The sequence below is a fragment of the Triturus cristatus genome, chromosome 4_1 (assembly GCF_964204655.1).
Source record: "Triturus cristatus chromosome 4_1, aTriCri1.1, whole genome shotgun sequence".
Taxonomy (NCBI): domain Eukaryota; kingdom Metazoa; phylum Chordata; class Amphibia; order Caudata; family Salamandridae; genus Triturus; species Triturus cristatus.
The window spans coordinates 358,821,003-358,842,781 of NC_140585.1; the positions used below are offsets into that span (position 1 = coordinate 358,821,003).

The 21,779-nt window shown below is 44.6% G+C and overlaps 1 long non-coding RNA gene across 1 annotated transcript in view; it reads left to right on the forward strand.

The window, feature by feature from the left end:
• The first annotated feature begins 18,852 nt into the window (after positions 1-18,852).
• Positions 18,853-21,779, forward strand: part of LOC146854945 (uncharacterized) — a 32,164-nt gene continuing 29,237 nt past the window's right edge. The window contains exon 1 of the long non-coding RNA XR_014980769.1: positions 18,853-18,951. This is a non-coding gene — a long non-coding RNA (uncharacterized LOC146854945). The remainder of the gene's footprint in view (positions 18,952-21,779) is intronic.

The window sequence follows — 21,779 nt, forward strand, 5'->3', positions numbered from 1 at the left end:
CCTTTACAGGTCCTGCTGAATCACCGGAATGTGTCGTACCCTTTTTATGTCCGTCAGCTGGAACTGTCTGGGAGACTAGCATTTTCATTTTTGTGTCTTTCATGCGTCTTTGTTCATGTTCTTGTTCCTCTCTAATTCTATTGTGATGGTACTGTAACATTTGTAACATTTGTGATGGGGTGTTACCTTGCCAGGTACTCTCGAATTTTAATACTCTATTCTTCACTTGGGGTAAGGAGTTTTCAACTAATTTTGTCACAAACAGATGTGGGTATGATTCGCTACTTGCTTTTATGCCACTATTTATACCAAAACATTTTTCAAATCGGGCATAGAAATCACTCGTGTCTTCATCTTGCTTTTGTTTACAGGCTGAAATTGTACCCCAGTCTTCCTTTTTCGTAGTTAATAAACGTGGCAGTACCTGTACTAGTAAACCTGGTAGTGCTTTAGTTTTATCCCCAAGCCCTGCTCCTGCAGTTCGGGCCTTTTCTTCTGCTTCTAATGCTGACCAGTCTATCTTTTGGTCTCCCACCTCCCACTCTTTTTCCTTGAGTTTTTCATAAATGCCAGCAGGCATCAATACCTTTAATATTGTCATAATGTCGGGATAGGTATACTCTCCCATGAGTAACATGTCTTTAATTTCTCGGTGGAAACCCGCTGGGTCTTTGTCATGACTGGGTACCACTTTCTTCATTTGTAACAATTCTATTTTCGATATGGGCGTATATACAAATACACGTTTAAACTCATTGTCCTCGCCTTTTATTGGGTGCACTTCTCGTAAGGGATTCTGTCTGTCCATGTAATACGTGGTTCTTTCCTTGATGGGCAATGAGACATGTTCTGGGCATACAAAAAGAATGTACTGCTTTCTTGATTCTAGTATTTCTCTAATTAACTTAGTACCTGAACCTCTCCATCTATTCGTGAGTAATTCAGTCAATATATCAGGTAAGGGACCAGGATCTGAATGCTGACTCTTATATAGTATAAGGAGTTGTTGAATCATATAAATCCCAGCTAAACGCTGTTCATCTGGGGTGAGATTCAAAAATGTGTGTGCTACTGTATCATCACCATACTTTCCGGGACTGTCAACCCAATGAACGGCTGACCTGGCTAATTCTTGTTCATCCATAGAATCGAGGAAATGATAACCCCTTCGTTCTTGGAGTAATTTGTCAGCGGCTTGGAACGAATGCTCGGGGGACCTTATATTTATTATAGGTGTTTGGAAATTCCTGTTATTATCTGGACATATCGGACGTATCGGGTCGGAAAAACATCTAGTACTATTACAAGATCTTCCTCTACCTACATAGGCTATGGTGTCTGACTGTCCTGTGGGCAGTCCTGATCCTTCCTCCTCACTTTGTTCGAACTGGTCTACCGCTAATCTCTCTTCGTGTAGGCGTTCTATTTCTTTACGGATCTTTCGACACATGGCTATTATACAATTTTGCTTATCATGTCTCCCTTCTGATATATTCTGGCTCCATCTGGTAAGAGTTTGCATTGCTTCCGGGTCTACCCCCGGTCGGTCTTGATTTCTGATCACACAATTTATGAGGAAACGTAACAGTTCCCCTTGTATCTCCACTTTCTGGTATTCCATAGCTCTGTTAATACATTCAGAATCTCGCCCTGTTTGGACAAAATGATATATATTATCTAGATGCACAGTCATTCCTGGTATCTTCCCTAAATACACCGCGGCTCGTCTGATACGTAATGATGCCATGATCATTTCGTCCTCTTTGCCGGGCACAGGGTCATATCTACAATCTATAAGAAGTTCCTTAAGCGTGCGGGCATTTATGAGTTTGGGGGTACGTGGATGTGCTGACTCTTGAAAGGTAAGTTTATTTACTCTGGGTGGCGTAGAAAAAATATTGGTAGCACCTCCGGTAGCCCCATCTGGGGTATCGGGCGTGAAAGGATTCGTTGAACGCGATACAGCAACTATAGGTGTGGACACAGCTATAGAAGTAGCTGTAGGAACCGATGTGGAAACAGATGTGCTTGCCGGAACTTGTGTCAGGATTTGTTGCTGTAGAGATACAGGATCTTGGCGTTGAACCTCCCTGGCAGGCGGTCTATGTGAGGCGGGGTTAGCATACTCGGGAGCTGCGTCATCTAAATATGAGGAAAGAAAAACATCTTCTGCGGTTCTAGGATGCCCCTTAGGATGCATTTTTATTGGAAACAATGGGGGTGGCAAGTCTTTTGGTATCTCTGGAGTAGCTTTAGGTAATCCCTCGGCCAGGAGGGGATACATACCATTCATAAGGGCATTTCTTTGTCTGTTTACTTGTTCTGATTTCACTCGTGTACCTTCTTCAATTAATAGATTTTCTCGGACTTTATTTGAACTCTCTTTATTTTTCTCTTCCTGTCGGAGTGCTTTTTCTGTACGTCTATGAGATTCTTTACGCCATAACTCAACGGCGTCTTTCTGTGACTGTCTGACTTTCCTTTTCCATAACTCTTCCTCTACTTTCATGATGCACTCTGCATCCCAGGTCCCAGCTGCGGGCCACCTCTGACTTTCTGGTAATTCCTTGGTGTAGTCTACCCATAAATCAAGAAATAATATAGCGTCTAAGCCATGTTTATGATACATGAAGTACCCTGGAGTGTCCCTAGGAGGAATAGGAACGGCTTCTTCGAGTACCCCTTTTCTAGTTGTGATCAGTCTTAATTTCGAAAAGAGCGGCATATTGAGAACTGATCTGATACTTGATCTTGAACAAACTTAATACGATAAACACAATAATGAACAGTCATTCATACCACAATATGCAGAACGTATTTAAAACATTTAACATTTAACATTTAACATTTAACTGAGCAACGATGATGATGACGATCTAAGGAAACTGAATCACTAAACATAATACTCGACATTAACTGAATTATTCTGAATTTATATACTTGATATACTAGATATACTGCTAAACAGTACAGATACACTGCTGAAACAGTGCAGACCGGATTTGTGTACCCAAACCCGTCTTGACCGGCACAACCTATGTGCACGTCAGAACGCCTCCCCAGTAATGGTACTCACCGGGTAGCTCGGAACGGAAAGCCTCGGAACGGAACTGGACTGGACCGGACTGGACTCGACTCGAAAACTTCGGACACTTCGGGCACCTGGTGGGCCTCTGTATACCTCGGATCTTGCTCTCTCAGCTAGGCTCTGGTCGAGATACTTCGCACTTCTCACCGCCTCGTCTGGGTGTTGATCGCAGCCTCAGTCGCCCCCGCTTGACCGGAGGGAGATACAGGAAATCCTGCTGGTACGCGTTGTTGTCCGTCCAGCTGTGGCAGGAGACCGGGCCTGCAACGCACCGCCGGCGCGTGAGATGAGAAAGTGTCCCTATTCGGGCGCCATTCATGTGGTAAATAATTTAATTACCGGGTCTTAATTTGATACAGAAACATAATAAAAATAGCTCAGTAAATAAGAGGCAGAATCCGTGGTATTAGAGGTTCGGAATGGGCTTTATTCCAATGGACGATTCGAATCGGTTGCTCCAAGTTCCATCACCACGAAGGTTCAGGAAGTGAAGTACATACTTTATTGATAAGTAAACACTTTTATTCATTAGGCATTACAGTGAAGCAAATGCAAGAGGCGTAACAATTGATAGTGTAGATAAAATGTACATACGTAGCAAAAAGTGGGCGTAACTAGGCGTAACTAAGAACGTCATCAGGTGTGATGTCATAATAGGGTGGTTCCATGAAAGAATTTCGCAATGTCAGCAGAAATACTTGGCAGAAATGCGCGCGCAGCAGCATGACGTGTGATTGACGTGTAACTAGGGGGTGAAGGGGACTTGACATTTAGCTCTACATGTGGCGACAGAAGTCTGGAGGGTCAAGTCAACCTAATCCTAAATCATATCTAACATCCTATGTTTAAAGAACTATGTTATCCAAAAGAAAGGTCTTCTTAGAGTAGAATCTTATTCTATACTGACTATACTGACTGTTAGTGCGTGTACAAGCGTCTAAGTGTCTACACTAGATGCGTGGGCAGAAGTCTTCCATAATAATAGGGCTATGAATTACTTGCATAAAGACAGAGAAGCCGGGCCTTTGCTCGATAGCTGGAAGAATGTTTACTTAAACTACTAGACAGGAATGCATTGGGCAGGGAGCGGAGCAGATAATTTCGAAGGTGAAATACAGTTTTTGGCAGGCAACAGGCTGATGTCAGGCTTCGTGAGCCGCGCAGGGAATGAGACAAAGTTCATGGTCACAGATGCAGGCTCAGACTGGAGCTTTCAGAGGCAGAAGGCAAGAGAAGCTTGATGACAGAATCAGGGCCTACTTGCCTGGACTGTAAAATGGCATGAGTGAACCATATAAAGCCGGTGGCCTTTCATACTTAGGAATGGAATATCCGGCCTATTCATGGCGGATCTGAAAGAGGACATGTTGACGGTGGACGCACATGTGTTTGCGTCTTCATAACTGGAACTGGAGGGAACATACATGTACTTGTGATTCATACATGAAACCGTTGGGGTCCAAGATAGGGGACATAACTGATCAGGAAAATCCATATTTCCACACTTGTTACGTTGCAATATAAAAAAATTACATTTCCATTTTTTTGTTTTAAAAGAATAACTTCCTGCCAGACTCATACATTTACCACATGCCATTTTTATGCAACAATGCTTGAATAGTCCTATAATATGGAAGGTTTGAGGACTTAAGGGAAACATGGGGTGGGCCAATATGTTCTATTTCTGTCAGGATAACAACCTAACAAGAGCATCATCTCCCACCCTTGCATGTTCACGGTACTAGTCTGTCTAGGGTCCAAGTCATGTCCTGACTAGAGCTTGTCTGACTGGTGCTTATCCACCTATGGGAGCCTTCGGAAGCAAAAGAGCGTCTTGTGGCATGATCCCCTGCTCAAACTTCTGGCTTTCTTTGGGCTAGCAGGAGTAGAACTTGGGTCTTTTATAGATTTTGTCATTTCTGTTCAGGTTACAAACCTACTCGCATTTACTAGAGTTTGAGCTGTTGGCATTGTAAATGACAATGCCTTTTATATATATATTTTTTAAAACAGATAGAGTGGGCGAATCTTCAAGTCCATGCCTCAATACAGCATGCCTCGCAGAGCATGCACTGCCGAGGTTCAACCTAAAAAGGGTACACGGCTTCTGCTCATGTCAACAACTTCTTCATAATGGCGTCTGAAAATTGTCAGCAAAAATGCTGCAAGTTCCTGTCATTATTTAAGTAAGGTAACGTTAAGTAAGGGTTAACGAATGTATCAACATGTATGTGTTCATGTATTTGTACTAATGCAACAGCTTCATTGTTAAGCATTCCCTATTAAGATTGTGTGTAAACCAGAGCCACCAATTCGAAACCATGTTAGAGGTTGGCTTAGGCTTTCATCATTCTGAGGTGAATAGATAGAGTACTGATTGGATGTTATGTTGCTGGGCATTTGTGTAATGCAGCGCTTGCCAACTGCTTCACCTCTTGGCGCTTATACAAACCATGGTCTGCAGTCCTTATTCATACCAGGGAGGTTCTTTCTTTACTGTAGGGAGATTATTTCAGTCACCTTTGGTCTGCGTTTACCTGCCCACTGGCAGTGATTACTTCTTCCCCCTAGCGAAGCACACTTTAATGCATTATTAGCTGCGTCTTCTGAAATGGTGAGCACTTGGAGGCGGCCTGGGTCTATATAAGCGCTATATTAGCCAATAACAATATTTAACATTGGAAGTAAACTATTAAGATAGTTGGCTGGGTACAACTGGAAAGCTAAAGTTTGCAGTTTCGAAACCAAACAGGGCTGACTTGACCTTTCACCTTTACAATCACACCTGTTATTGAAGGGTCTAGAAACAATAGTTTATAAGTACTATATGCACAACTGTTACAATGACTGAATCGAACAACAAACTTGCATTATGTCAGGATAAACATCAATGCCGATTTCTAATGATTCAGAACTCATCAAAGTCCAGTCCAGTTGTCTTACAAGACGATTGGACTGAACCTCTGTCAACAAGACTGAAGACAACTATCATATGTCCAAATCACTTTAATTAAACTGGTTCGTTCATATTAAAAGGGCAGGTTTTGAGCTCCATTGAACAAACTTTCCAAATTAAAAGTGCAGGAAATGCCATTATTAAGGAAGTAGAGAAATGTAAAAGGTGGACGTGCTACTCCAAATTTAAAAGTACATTTTGGTGACATTTCTACGAATGCAACACAGTCATATAAATGCAGACAATTAGAAGTTAAAATTCAAAGCAACTAAAAATAGTTAAGGGGCTGGAGGGCTTACCCCTATACGTTCTGAGGCACTTCTGAACCCTCAACTACCCCCTCCCCCCCCCCGTGCTGAGGCCTTTTTTTGACGTTTGGGGCATTTCCCGCTTAAAGCGAACACAAGGAGAGGATGGTCAGGCGCTGAAACTTTTCAGACATTCACCTCCGATCACAGATCTGGGTTAAATCCATCATCATTTTTTTAGCTCACTTTGCCACCCCGTTCAGACCCAGCCATATGCAAATCAGTCTTTACCCTGTTCCTCAAGGGAACAGTCCAGCCCGAACTGTCAAGCCAGGGCTACCCTGGACCGGAAACAAGCTTCCTGGGACCAGTTTTGGGGTTTCACCCCTCATCAGCCAGGCTAGCTTGAATCCAGTGGCAAAGTGAGCAAGGGACCCACATCTGGGCATAACCTACCAACTTAGGGCGAACAAAGGAAACGCAAGGAGATGATCGACGGAGCACTGAAACTTTTCAGACACTCACCCCCAGTCAAGACTGATTTGCATATGGCTGGGTCTGAACTGGGATGGCGAAGTGAGCTAAAGAATGATGATGGATTAAACCCAGATCTGTGACTGGAGGTGAGTGTCTGAAAAGTTTCAGCACTCCGTCCATCATCTCCTTGTGTTTTCTTTGTTTGTACATGTTAGGGGTTGTTTTCTTTGTTCACTTCCTTAAATCGAATACACTAAGACAGCACCAGATTAGAATGGTTTACAACAAGTATTGGTAATGCCAATAGATCTGGCTTTAAAGGATTGCTGTACGGCAATGTGAAGCATTACGAGCAAATAGCATGGGAATGGGTATGTATTTGCATGGAGGCTAAGAACTGGGGAATAATATTTGCAGTGGCATCCGCCACTAACAAATTGTGGTGGGGTGGGTGAGGAGAGCGCGGAGGGGGGGAGCAAGTGGGGGACCGTGTTAGAAATGATTAAAAAAAAGAACTTACCTGAAGCCGCCGCCCGCATCCTGCATCGCTTCTGCTGTCCTCTTCCTGGTCCAAGCAGCCCCTGGGACAGACTCCCATCCAATGTCCGTGCTGTAGAGCAGCGGGGGTATAGGCCTAAGTGGGCTAGAAAGACGCTCTGCTCAGGTCATGGAGTCTGTGGGGTTTCTTCAGCCTGGCTGCTGAATGCAGCCGGGCTGGAGAAACCTAAGTCTGCATGTGTGTTTTAATCGTCCTGAAATGGCTGGCCAAACACGTAGGAAGTGCACAAGCACTCCTCCTCCCACCTTCCATGCGCCGCCCATCCCTGAACGAGATGGCTCAGAGCTGGCAAACGAAAAATGCTAGAACATCGTTTTATTTTTCCTTTGTTGGCTCTGCGCCAGGCAGTGGGGCAACGCTCATCTGCTATTGCGGCGGAGCCGCCACTGAATATTGGTGTACCTTAAAATCCAAGTGACGCTTACACTAAAAAGCCAGACCTAAACATCTATGTAGGTTAAGGACTGATAGCCTCCCCTCTGTGCTGCTGCCAGAGAAAAACACTATAAACTATCTAGTTGTATAAGTCACTTTACTAGCCCTACAATGTCATGTGTGCTCATGAAAGTTCAAGCTCACGCAGCTGGATAAATAAGCAAAATGATCACAGCTGTGTTGAGAGCACGCACTTTCTTAGTGGAAGCACACAACCTCTGCCCAATCAAAACATGTACTCCTGGCTGCATATAGGTGGGTGGATTCAAAGCCCTCTTCTAGTGATAGTCACATAGTTGTCTGGAGTCAGCAGCATTGTCAAGCCAGACCATCAAAAGGGGTACACCAGGATTGTAATTGTGTTGGCTATGGAAACACGAGCTATGCCTTTTCGCCATAAAATAATGTAAAGCTTTGAGACATGGACTGTCACAATGACATGATATAAGGATCCAAGTGACAGCAACAAGGCAAGGGGACAGGGAGCCATACTCTGGGACTGGAGAGCACAATAGTGGCTCACAATCACTGACACAGAGGTACACCGTGCAGCGGGCAGTCTAATACGTAGAGCTGTCAACTTCAAGAAGGCTAGGGGATGGCAGGCATTACACTCTGCAAAAATAACCTAACACAACGCAAACTCACTACACACATGCAATGGCAGACTTTACACTCAACCAATGCATCCTAACCTAAAATAACCAAACTTTCTTTCCATATTCGGACTCCAGGATGCATAAAACCCCACCGCAGGAGTCAATACAGTTTCCAGACAGCCGACTTCACTGTGAGTTCATACACCAATGGCAAATGTGCATTGTAAAAGTACCAAGTAACATATCATAATAATGATGGTTCGTTGAGTTAAGTACTTGCTGTGGAAATGTGTGTGTAACATGAAGGACAGCGGTTCGAATCCTAGAGGAATACTCTCATCTGTTCATCCTTGTGAAATTGATCAAGTGGAAAACATGAAATTATCACTAGAACATTAAGATAAAAAGGCAAAGGAAACACTTTGGCCCTCACTCACCGTGCGCTAAATCCGATTGTCTAAGGTCATTCTGTGTAATTTATGATACCCCAGGTATTTATCAGGTTTGGAATTTCCTGATCAGCCCCTCATAATGTGAAATAGTGTGGTCATACTGCATACTGTCTCCCGTTCTGAGTAGCAGAACTCTGAATAATGCATTTCCTTGGGTTTTACCTGCCTACTATTCTGAGGGAGAAAAGAAAAATCATATTTTTAGAGAACGCATTCTGGGGAATTGGCACCAGAATGCATATATGGCCCGAGCCTATGCTGCACTGAATTACTTTACTTTCCATTTTGAAGTAAAACACCGCTTTGTGGAGGAAATAGTAGGCATGAATGAGTCCTGGTTTAATTTGCAAATTGCGACCCAAACTTGATGTTCACTACTGGTTACTTAATTTGTTGCTGGGTGTTAGCATACTATGTTCCTGGCTCACTGCCTTTTCGTTTCAGATTCAACTAGTCGTGTGGAATGCAAGGCCATTTCTTCAAGGATAACTCAAATGGTGTGTCATGCACTCACCTAGTCCCAACCACGGAGACAACACTGGAGCCGATGCTGGAACTCCTATCCCTCCCGATGACAATGAAAGTCAAGGAACGGAAACCTTAGATCTCACACTGTCCTCCTGGGGAGAAGATGGGTTGGGAGAAAAGAAAAGAGAGACTTGCAGTACTGAATCTGCTCAGCGCCTGTGCGACACTGGGTAACAGGGTTTGTCACTTGTTAGACCTTCTATGTTTGCAAAGTAGATGTGCATTGGACCAGAACCTCTGGCTTTGCAATGACGCAATGCACTGGAAATAACAAGAGGAGGCAGTTACCATTGGTACACTAACAGGTCTCTACATAAAAAGAACACGCATTAACGTCAGTGACATAAACTTACAGGTTTCATCAGTAGCTCGGCATGAGAGCAGGATAACCACAATCACAGATTGGAGTGTGTTACTTCTAGGAATAAACTTGAAACACAAATTGGAATTATTGGCACTCCCAGAGATAAACTCGAAACATAGGTTGGAGTTGCTTGCACTCCTAAGGATACATTCGGAGCAAAGGTTGGAGTTACTTGCACTCATAAGGATACACTCGGATCAAAGATTGGAGTTACTTGCACTCCCACGGATACACTCGGAGCAAAAGTTGGAGTTACACCTGAGGATACAATTGGAACATAGGGTGGGGTACAAGGTTGATGCATACATCAAAGACTCTGAAGTGCTTTCTCTTGTCTCTACTTTTCGTCTAGAGAAACACAAAACTAAAGTCTTTAATCCTTGCATGGTGACAGGTCTAGCATCAAGGTTGTTGGAAGGGCCCGGAGTATAAACATACACGGAGCGCTGGAGTAAATCACAGAGAGGACATGGAGGAACAGTCTATAGTCTTTAAAGACTGAGATACTCGGTCCTGTTTACTACTATAGGAGGTTTAGTGTGCACTAACCTGATATTAAGTACTTCACCTAGTTATTCCACTTGACTGAAGTTCGAAGAAGATCTTAAGGCTTTGATTCAGGGCGTCGCAGGTGTTTGAAGTAGCTGTGCAGGAGGGAGCGAGGAGGAAGACGTCAAGGGAGATGGTGCCAGGGTAACTACAGGTTCAGATGGACTTGAAGGAGACTGGTGCGGTTCTCGGTTCCGGCAGGATTCTTCAGGTGAGTCCTAAGGATGAAGCTTGTTCTGCACAGAATGAGGCCAAGCCACAATATAAATAACAGGAAACTAATGTATCGTTTTCGCTCGAAAGGTCATAATAGAAAATATCACCAAGCCCCCAGTAACAGCGAGAGCAAGGCTTGCCACTGGCTCATGGGATTCTAGGGAAGCTTGCAGGGATTCAATGGAAAATCACACTAAGGCCTTAGTAAGAGCGAGAGCAGTTAACCTATTGGTTCACAGGATTTGGGGAACATTTGCAGGGATTCAAGTGCAGTGGAATTATGAGTGCTGGGGCAGCATCGCTCATGAGGGTTCTGGGAGAACATCTGTTATGAGGGTGCTGCAGGAAGATCGGTCATGAGGATGCTGGGGAAGCCGGTGGCAATTATTTCTTCCCTGGACCGGAAACAAGCATCCTGGGACTGGTTTCAGGCTAACAGCACTCATCAGGTGATGAGGGTGATAGGGAAACACAGGTCATGAGAATGCTAGGGAAACATCAGTCATGACTTCTTAGCATGCCATAAAGCGCCATAGAAATAAAGCAACATGAGCCCTGCAAGGTAGACCACTACGCAGGGGGAGCAGGAAGGGGTTGTGACAGAGAGGGAGCAGAAGGGGATTGTGACACATTGTGGGATGTGTGTGAATTGTGAACTTATTTGACTGAAGCTTTTCGTTATGTACTTTGCAGAGGACAGGAGAGACTTCTAAGGCCACCCCACTCCTACCCTGCAATTCAGTTGAAGAGCCAGGTCTTGAGGTCCTTCCTAAATTACAGCAGAGATGGTGATTACCTGAGGTGCAGAGGCAAGGAGTTCTAGGTCTTTGCAGCGAGTTAGGAGAAGGCTCTTTCTCCAGCAGTCAGTGGTATTATGGATCCGTGGGATGGTGGCCAGGGCCAGGGCCAGTTAGGCAGAGCAGAGAAATCTGGTGGGAGTGTAGAAGGAGAGCCGGTGGTTGAGGTATGCTGGTCCGGCGTTGCGGAGGGTATGTAGCAGGCATGAGGAGCTTGAAGGTAATTATTTTGCTGATATGTAACCACTGAAGGTCTCTCAGGTGGCTGGTGATGTGGCTGCGGTGTGGGATGTTCAGGATGAGTCTGGCTGAGGTGTTTTGGATGTTCTGCAGGTTCTTTAGGAGTTTTTGGGTAGTGCCGGCCTAGATTGTGTTGCCATAGTCGAGTCTGCAGCTGATGAGCGCATAGGTGACAGTTTTCCTTGACTCTGTGGGGATTCACTTGAAGATCTTACGAAGTAGGTAGAGCGTTTTGAAGCAGGAGGACGAAACGGCATTGATTTGGCAGTTCATTGAGAGCGAGGAGTCCAGGATGATGCCGAGGTTTCGTGCATGGTCTGTGGTTGTGGGAAGGTTCTGAGCACTACGGGCTACCAAGAATAGTCCCAGGATGAGGATTTCGGTCTTGTATGAGTTAAGCTTTAGGCAGCTGTCCTTCATCCAGGTAGCAACTGCCTTTATCCCATTGTGGAAGTTGCTCTTGTTGGCTGTGGGTTTGTCTGTGAGGGAGAGAATCAGCTCGATGTCATTGGCGTAGGAGACGATGTTGAGTCTGTGGTGTCTGATGATGGCTGCAATCAGGGCCATGTAGATGTTGAAGAGGCTGGGGCTCAGGGAGGAGCCCTGAGGAACTCTGCAGCTGATGATCTCTGTGGGTTCTGATTTGAATGGTGGAAGTCTGACTCTCTGTGTTCGGCCGGTGAGGAAGGAGCAGATCCATTCCAGGCCTTTGTCGTGGATGCTAACGTTGTGGAGTCTTGTGCAGAGGGTGTGGTGGGTAACAGTGTCGAAGGCTTTTACCTTTTTACCTTTTACCTTGGTGGAGGGCGGTGTGGATGTTGTCTGTAGCGGCGAGGAGAGCGGTCTCAGTGCAGTGGTTGCTTCTGAAGCCTGACTGGGAGAAGTCCTGAATTTGGTTAATTTCGATGAACTCAGAGAGTTGGGCGTTGATGGCTTTCTTGATGACTTTGGGTGGGAAGGGGAGCAGAGAGATGGGTCTGTAGTTCTTGAGGTCCGTCGGGTTGGCAGAGGGTTTCTTCTCGTTTAAGTTACTTACACCCACTACTGTACAAATCTACCGTACTCCATTCTATGCCACTTCACATCACTCACGACACTACAGTTTGCTCTATGCCACTCTACCCCACTCCAGTCTATGCCACTCTAGTCTACGCCACTCAACTCCACTCTACGCCTCTTGATGCCACACCACACCACTCTTCTCTATGCCGCTCTACTCTACGCCACTCCACTCTATATTCTGAATCTTGAAGGGGTAAAGCCTCCAGATATTTTACTCTCCTGCGTATTAATGAGGATAGTTATGAAACCACTTGTCCTTGGCAATGGGAAACCCCTTCCCCATTCATTTAGTCATTTTGTAGCTGAGAGGTGTGCCAGGACAAATAAGAGTATTCATAGTCATTAGGAAAAATCCTTGCATTGAATCCGGTATTTATTTGAAAGGGGACTTTTTAGCTTTCGGAGTCAGCCAGAAGAAGATAAAACAGGAACAAATTGTTTGTAGCACTGCCAACACGTGTTTCACCCTCTTTCAGCCCATCAGCCTGGGGCTTCCTCAGGGCTGCCAGAATAATGTAACCAAAAACCCTAAATAGAAATTTATATGCACAAAAAATAACAGACATATAATACATTAGCCATCAAAACCATTTTATGCAAGAAAAACATTTTTGGCACGTTAAAAGGAGAGAAAGAGAATGAAGACTTCAGGAAGAGCCAAGCATAGAATAGTAGTCAGAGAACACATAAGAACTATATTACATATGTTACCGGTAAAGAAAGAGAGAGAAAGAAAATAAGATCAAAGAAAAGAACCAATTATAAAACAAACAAAGTCCAAAAATATATCAGGATGTAAGCTGCAAAAAAAAGAAAAACAAAAAGATAAAGATAAAGAAGGAACGAATGTCATATCCATTAGATACATTATTCAAATCATTCCAAGACATTTCGGGTCTGCAAAAGTGTGGGAGAAGGGAAGGATTAGAGTTAATGGTGTTACAGACATCATAAAGAAGTCAGTACGTCATGTAACCCCCAAACATTTGAGAAACAAGTCATTTACATTGGTAGGAAGAAATCCACAGAGATAATCATGATAGAGCAAATGCAAGTAGCCATATGCATATGTTCATGTTGAGGTTCAGATGGAATCAGTGATCACAATTCCCTTTATGGAGAAAAAAAGAGCAAATGCAAGATTGCCCAACATTAGTTTATATATACTGCATAGGTTCCATTATTTCAGATAAAGAAAAACACTCCTGTGTGGTAGGGAGAAAGTCGTACTCTTAGGTAGACTTGTGTTCACCGAGTTATAAATTTACCATCCTGCATTTGTTTAATAAAGCCGTTAGTACCTTGTTCCAATTTAAAGTGCCTTGAAAATTCTACTGAGGTTCTATTGATTATTGAGTCTTGCCTATGGTATTGTAGTTCATAGACCTGAAAAGAACGTTAGAAAGAGAGGGGAGCGTCCTTGAGACACACGGGATAGAAAAAGGTTGTGCAAGGTGAGTGGTTTAGTGAATAATAATAATAGGTGTGGTCCGTCACCCTTAAAGGGTAGTAAGAGAGCTTATTGTTGTATTTGTTTTCGAATGTGTGCTTTAGAATTAAAGTTACTGTCGAAGCTCAAGAACGGAGAAGATGTACCATCATGCTCGAAAATCCAGTGAAGGTTCTGAGGGGATTGAAAATACGTGTAAAGTTAGCCTTGGTTATCATTATGAGTGAACCAATATGTCAAGCACTTGTGGATAACCTTATCTAAGCTTTCTGTCAGAATGGTCTTGGTCAACTGGCGTGGGCAGCAGTGTGAAAACGGTTTTCACCCTTAAAGAGCTTGTAAGTGACATGTTACCTTCATGACCGCAGGGACTTCGGGGTCAAAGAACGTCCTGAAAATATGGGACGCGCCATCTTGCAATGATGTTTTCCAATATATGTTTTTAGTTTATTTAAAACTATACGGACCATTAATGTTAGGGGTGGAGGGTAAGAGGATAGATAAGAGAAAAGGTAGATAGAGGAATATCTATCTCGATAATTTGATTAGAAACCATATCTTCGACAAGATCATGAGGAATCATTTTTCTATATTTAACTAGGGTCGGGTCGTTGGTTGGTAAATACGCACCATCTTAGAATGGTGTAGTTAAGTGTATTTAGGCACTAAGGGGTATTTGTTCTGACCTCTAACAGGCCATTAAAGCTTGATATCATGGAGAAGAGAGTGAGATACCCGTGATCTCAGGAGACTTTCCTATAAGATTGATTGTATAACCAAATAAAATTATCTTTTTTTTTTCCAAACACGAAGATGTCGCACTCCAGTACTTTATAATTCAGAGGGTTTTATTCACCACTGCCACCAACGCGTTTCACCATCAAGGCGTGTTCGCAGTTAGGGAAGTCCTTCCATTATTTTTAATTTATACTACTACTCCCTTGTGCCCCCCACAATGAGGCATTATGGGATGTGTAGTTTTACATATCAGTGTTGTGTATTACAGTTATATTTACAACGTTTCTTAGTTCAATTGATTACATTTTAATCAATTATATTGTGTACATCTTTTGTTGGGGGGTACTTTACTGGAACATACATTTTTAATGTCTTGTCTTAGTGACATTTTAATACACATTGCACCTATTTATATAATATTTTGTTTAGATTTAAAAGGATCTTAATAGTTAGTCCTTTTAAATAGGTGTCTCCATGAGGTTCCTGTGTTTGTATGTTCCGTCAAGCTACGTAATTTGCACAGTCCAATTATATTACATAGCTTGATAGAACCTACAAACACAGGAACGTCATGGAGATAAATGGACTAACTATTTAGATCCTTTTAAACCTAAACACTGCCTGATTGCCCTATAGGCCAGTCCGACTTCCCTCTCCCACCACTGCTTTAGTTTTGCTGACAGTGTGGCCCAGGGACAACAATGGCAAATCTGGGCCTCCCAGTCTAGATTGCAGGTGCTGCAGAACCACGTGTTCTTAGTCGGAGCTTTTAGCATAAGTCTTCTCTACAAACAGCATTTGTCATCCATCCCTAGCCTGCTCCTCCACAAGTAAAGCCCACGGTCTCAGCCAGGCTAAACCACACGTTGAGGCCTAGTTGGAACATGGAAGCCGCCATCAGGATTCCCTGTTCCGGGAGCGGTCAGAGGTGGAGTCAGGGCACGAGTCGGGGGTATACACGGGTACACGGAGTCCACCCACTCTTTTCACAGGGTGGACGTCGTCCCCCCTGCCAAGAAGTTGGGCCCCGCAGAAATAAGTTGAACTTGTCCCAGTGTCATTTTCAGACACTGGGACACGTTCAGCAGCTCCAGCACGTTGTCTGCTTTTTATTCTCAGCAGCAACGTGCAGGCAGTTAGGGCAGGGCCGGCTTTAACGATGGTGGTGCTCGGTGCGACAATCATTTTTGGCGCCCCATGTCCCATGACCACCATCTCGAAGTCTCTCCCTACCACCTGCAAAAGTGCCCCTCATCACTCCTATCATAAAATATTGCTAAACACAGCACCCCCCTGAGCTCACAGCGCCTCCCTCCACAGGTCAGCGTCCAGTGTGGCCGCACCAGTCGCACTGCCCTAAAGCCGACCCTGAGTTATTGTTTTTTTTTTTACACCTTCAGCTTCGCCAAAGATAAAGGAAGAAGTTAAGGGGCCGTCAGGCCTCCTGTTGATCAATTATCAGACGGGAGGCGGCCTGGAACCTCTCACTTAAATGCAAATGCACAGGAGAGGAAATAAAAGCACACAGCTTGTTATCTCTTCACAGACACTTAAGAGATGCATGTTTGTTACTTTTTTCAGTCCCTGTATATAAGTGCACGCACTGTAAGAATGCCAGATGGGATGGTCTGTCCCAGTATTTACACGAATAACAATATATATAGCGCTATTTTATTTCTTTTATAGTGCTACTCATCCGAATGCAGAGTATTCCAGTGAGGCCACTTCCTGTGATGGCATGTGAGATCTCACGTGTCGTAACGTCATGTGCTGTGTTGGCACGCGTCATGATGTCACTTGCATACTCCCTGCAACTTGGTCAGCCTCCCCACTTCTTTTTTAGGTCTCGCCTGATCCAGCGCATGCGCTGGTCTGGCCGAGACATTTAGTAGCTGCTTTTAAAAGTGCTACCAAAGCGGCCACCAGCTTACTGTCACGCGCACAAGCGCGCGCTGCTGCGCGCGCATCCCTAGCGTGCTTTAGCGCGTCATCGCGATCATTTTCGCTTTCAGAGTGATCGCGATGACTTTCGCTTTCACGGCCACGCGGCATTACTTTTACTGCCGCGCGGCCAATGCTTGTTTTATTTACCTGGGTGCCCTGTCCTCTTTCTTCCCAGTATTGCTTTATAGGGGCCGTAGCAGCCTAATATATACGTGACTGCATATTGCGGTCTTTTTTCGCCCAGTCGGCTCATGTGGAGTTAACGATTGCGTACGAGTGGTGGTTGTGTGCCAAGTTTAAAGAAGACCGCATCTGTATTAAAAGATGCTGTTTTGTGGCACCTTTATGCCCTGCGTGTAATTGCGCTCAGTTTCTGGATATTTTCCACAGTGCCTCGTAAGTATGCAAGTGCGCATGGGTCTGTTTACTTTTTTGTTTTCAGTACACAGAAGCAGGAAGAGGGGCCTCCCCTCTTGCTTTCGCGACGTTTAGAGCCATCATGCTGCTGTGCGCTCGGCTGCTTTAAGTGTCCCAACTTCTTAAGCTGCATATTATGCAACAAGCGACAAGACCGCAACCTTGGCCATGTTGAAATTATAGTGGCTTCCACTGCCATTCTCTGGTTGCATCCTCAAAGCATGAACGGGAGTTTGGAGGAAAAAGTTCGATAATAAAGCCTAATTTAAAAAAAAAAAACACAATTTTAACTCGCTTTTTCTTTACCTTGTGCTGCAGAAGTCTGCATTTTTGGGCACTATTCACTGCCCTTTCTCCGCTGGTGTGCACATCATTTAAATATAAGAATAAAGAATTTATAATGAGCACACTTTTTCTTCACATTTCCCTGTGTTTTCTGCTTTTCAGCAGAGTATAAACGAGAGTGTAGAAATGAAACAACAAAAAAAAGTTATATTTGGCCCGTTCTGAATCGTTTACAGTTGAAAACAATAAACTTTCTAGAATATATGTATATATGTGTGTTTGTTTGATGTTAGGGGGGGGTTGAGAGCTGTTGTGATATAAGCCACCGAAATGCTCCTTTAAGCATTCTTTCAAGCTTTCAGACTCCGTCGTTAACATAAACTAACAGTTCTGTTTCCCTAATGCACAGCTGTGGAGTTAATTACTAAAGGCTCCTATTTCCTGCTGTCCGAGATATGCATACTTTTCTCTTCCAGCTGAAATACTAAATATGTTCTTTATTGCTCAGCTGATGGCTACCTTTTCTTTCTTAAGCGTGCTCACATCCAAGCTTCAAAGTCAGTCGCTTTCATGCTCTATTGCTTTCCACCTTCTGGCTCACATTAGAAGCCCCCCCTCACCCTCTGAGCACAAACGCAGTGTTCCCCTCCCCCCCCACCCTTTCTTTGTGAACCTTGTTCATGCTCTCGCTCAGCTAATGGCTGTCTTTCCTTTTATTCAGTGAAAGGTGTGTATTTATGTTGCATTGAATAGAGTACATAACTACACTCAACATAATACCACTCAGTACCACATAATCACACATCACATAATTACACTGTATTCAGTACAACATAAATACACTCCACATACCACTCAGTAATACATAATTGCACGCCACGTAATTACTCTCTACTTAATGCAACATAAATACACTCCACACAATGCCACATAATTACACTGTACTCAATGCAACATAAATACACACCTTTCACTCAAGTTCGTGCTATATAAAAAAAAAACAATTGCAATGCAATAGGTCTCACATTACTAAATCTTGGAGCTTCTAGTGTTGCATTATTATTAGCAATGCCAACAGCTCAAACTGTTATAATGCGATACCTATTGCATTGCAAATGCTTGTTTAGGACTTGTGCCCTGGGTGGAGTGTTAGGGTTGAGAGTTGGGGCAGCTGGTGAAGGGTGTCCTCGCGGCCGGTTGTCCGAGGCACTGACCTGAATAAACATGAAGTAGAGACCCAGCTTGTATCTGCTCTGCCCCGTGTTTTCATTCGTGCCTTGAGAACTTTTCACCTTTCTATTCCTGTGCTGAGAGCTCCTGTAAGTAGAAGCGGGGAGATGCTTATCTTTTAATTTGAAACGTGCTTGTGGGAGGTTGCATCCCCAAGGCATGATCCAGTGGATGTTGTTCTCTTTATTTTCTTTACTCGCAAAATCCTTCGGATGTATCTTAATGAAAGCTCCTAAACCCAGTGAGTCCAGGGTCCAGGTTTACCAGTCCCGCTGCCACGGGGCGGAGGGGTTCGCTAACCCTTTTATGATTGTTAGGTGAGTGGATAGAGCTCTGATTGTTATGTTATGTGGTATTTATGGTGCACAGTGTTCACCAGTTGCTTGTCCTCTTGGCGCTCATGCAGAGCTTGGTCTGCTTGCCTTTAAAAAGGCTCATGGCTACAGCTGATGTCAGCAACTTCCATTCACCCACTTTGGCATCATTTTATGCATTCTGAAGCATCTCTGCCTTATGCAAGTTCTCATATCAATTGCTGAGCCTTCTCGATTCCCCTCGTTTTTGTGGTGTCTGCAGACTCAGCACAGCGCTGCCCCTCTGTGTTGGTGATGAAAAGCTGCCTTTATGATTTAGCCCAGCAGCCCCTGACGCTAAGAGGCCACCTGTAACACACCACCACGGTTGATCCTGGCCCCTTTCTTCTGCTTCTAGCAAAATAGAAACCATGAAATATAGCACAGGACCTGCAGAGGAGATTAGGCCCAGCAGCTAATTACAGTTGTAGCTTGTGCTTTTATATCCAAGGCGTCCTCCTCCGTCCCACTGCTAGGCAGGGACCCCAAGACAACATAAAAGCACCCTTCCCTCTCATCACTAATGCACAACAACACCGAAACACGCCCAACAAAGAATGCAACAAATACAGTTCTCTTTGCCAACCAAGCTACCCCACGGTGTGGTGATACCCGTCAAAGACTGTGCCTTTGCATCCCACATTTTCTTTTTGAACCATCTGTTTATTGGGTTTAATTTTACTGCAATACAAGTACAGTAGCATACATATTACATAATGCAAAGGAGAACAGTATAAGCAGTATTATTTGGGTGCAATTACTGTCCAGCGAGAAGTCACATCGATTAGAGGCTATGTCCGACATATGTCACTATCCCTTTCAATGCTATGGCTGAGTTACAATTGATTATAAAATCCGATTAACTCTTATAGTACAAAAAACAAAGGGGGGAAGAAAAAGAACAACTTCTGAGCATTTTAATATGATGACATCTCTAGCTAATGCAGAGCTTCTCTGCTACGCTGTCACCCTTAAGTCACCCATGGCTTTATGCCAAAAGTGTGGCGGTCGTGGGAAGTGCTCCTTATGGCCTGTGGAGTTTCCAGGTTGTACCCCTATGTTTCATGTGCAGTGCAGGAAATAGTTTGCAATGTTTGTGGATAGAGGGGCGCGCTGCAATTGGCGTATGCGGATTACAAGTTGGGAGCGCATTCGTGTGAGCGGGAGAAGTGTGTTTGAACTAACCGGCCCTACTGGATCCCTCCTACCACAGCTCTGTTAGGCCCCTACCGTTTCTCCAGCTCTTGCGACTGAGGAGCCAGGGCTATCCCCCAGACTCATTTTCCCCACTAGGGCCTTCTCGCTGCGTATTCCCCCCGGCACAAGATCTCCATCAGGGGGAGCAGTTGAAACATCCGCATCTCCCTCCAGTGTCATGTGTAATTCCTACAGCATGGTGTCCCAGTGGTCTTAACAGGACTTTGTGGAGCCCTCGAATATCTTCTATGTGGAGTGGAGAGGCTTGTGCTCTAGCCCAAGCCATTAGAGACTGACACCATGCCACTATCGATGGCAGCTCCGGCCTTTTCCACCGCTTTGTTATCATGCGTTTTGCGGTTATCATGCCCAGATCTAGGAAGTGAGATGTTGCCCTTAATTTCTTGCTCCTGGCATAGAGATGCAGTATGCATTCCTCCCAGGTGTGGTCCAGTTGGCGGCCTGTTATTACCATCACAGTTTTGCATATGCAATGGCAATAAGTATGCGAGGAAGGGGAGGCCCATACCTTATGTATTAGATCGGCACCAACGTGATTGCATCGTGGGCAAGCCCCATCCTCTCGCCCATATATCCTGTTAATCTTCCCCAGGGGAAGGTAGGCCATTTGAATGATGTAATGTTGTATAAGTCAAAAGCGTGAATCACTGGGGATGTGTGCGGGGCTGAGCAGTACCTCCGACCATTCCTTGTCAGTGAATAGCCTCCCTCTGTCTTTTTCCCAACGTTGCCTGACCAAAATCATTGATGTCGCCATGTATGTCCTGAGGGTCCTGAGTGTCTGCCCCTAAACATAAAATGGAGATACTGCACCGTTAAGTGTGTGGGGTGTTCGGTGTTCATGTCCCCCCAGCAATTTCTAAACGTGGCCAGCACTGTGTAGTATAGTAAAAATTGGCCAGGCGGTACCCCATATGTGTTTACCAATTCCTCAAATGGGATGAGTACCCCTTCATGATAGAGATCACGTAGTGTCTGCACTCTCAACGGCAGCCAGGTCGATAATTCATCTACAGTTCTTGAGCTCATCTCTCTGGGTGTCCACAGTAGAGGGAGGGTTGGTGCATAGGGCATTATCCTACAAGTCATGTAGAGACATCTGCGATATACTCTATATGTTATGTTATGTTATGTTATGTTAGATAGATTTATAACGCGCGATAGTTACTCCAAGGAGTGTCCCAGCGCGAAGCCAATTGAGGAGAACTAAAGTGAGAGTCTATGGAAACAGATGGGTTTTAAGGAGACGTTTAAAACAAAGTGGGTCCTTAGTGTTGCGCAAGAAGAAAGGGAGAGCATTCCAGGCCGCGGCAGCTTTGACCGCGAGCGAGCTGCCCCCGATCCTGGACCGGGAGAAACGTGGAACCTTGGCCAGCAGGAGGGCTGAAGAGCGGAGAGCTCTGGTCGGGACATAAAAGGAAAACCGCCTCTGCAGATAGATGGGACCCAGGTTGTGAAGGGCTTTGTGGGCAATGACCAATGCTTTAAACTTAACCCTTTCGGCCATGGGCAGCCAATGCAGGGCACGGAGATGAGCGCGGACGCTGCTACTTCTGGCGATTCCAAGGAGGAGC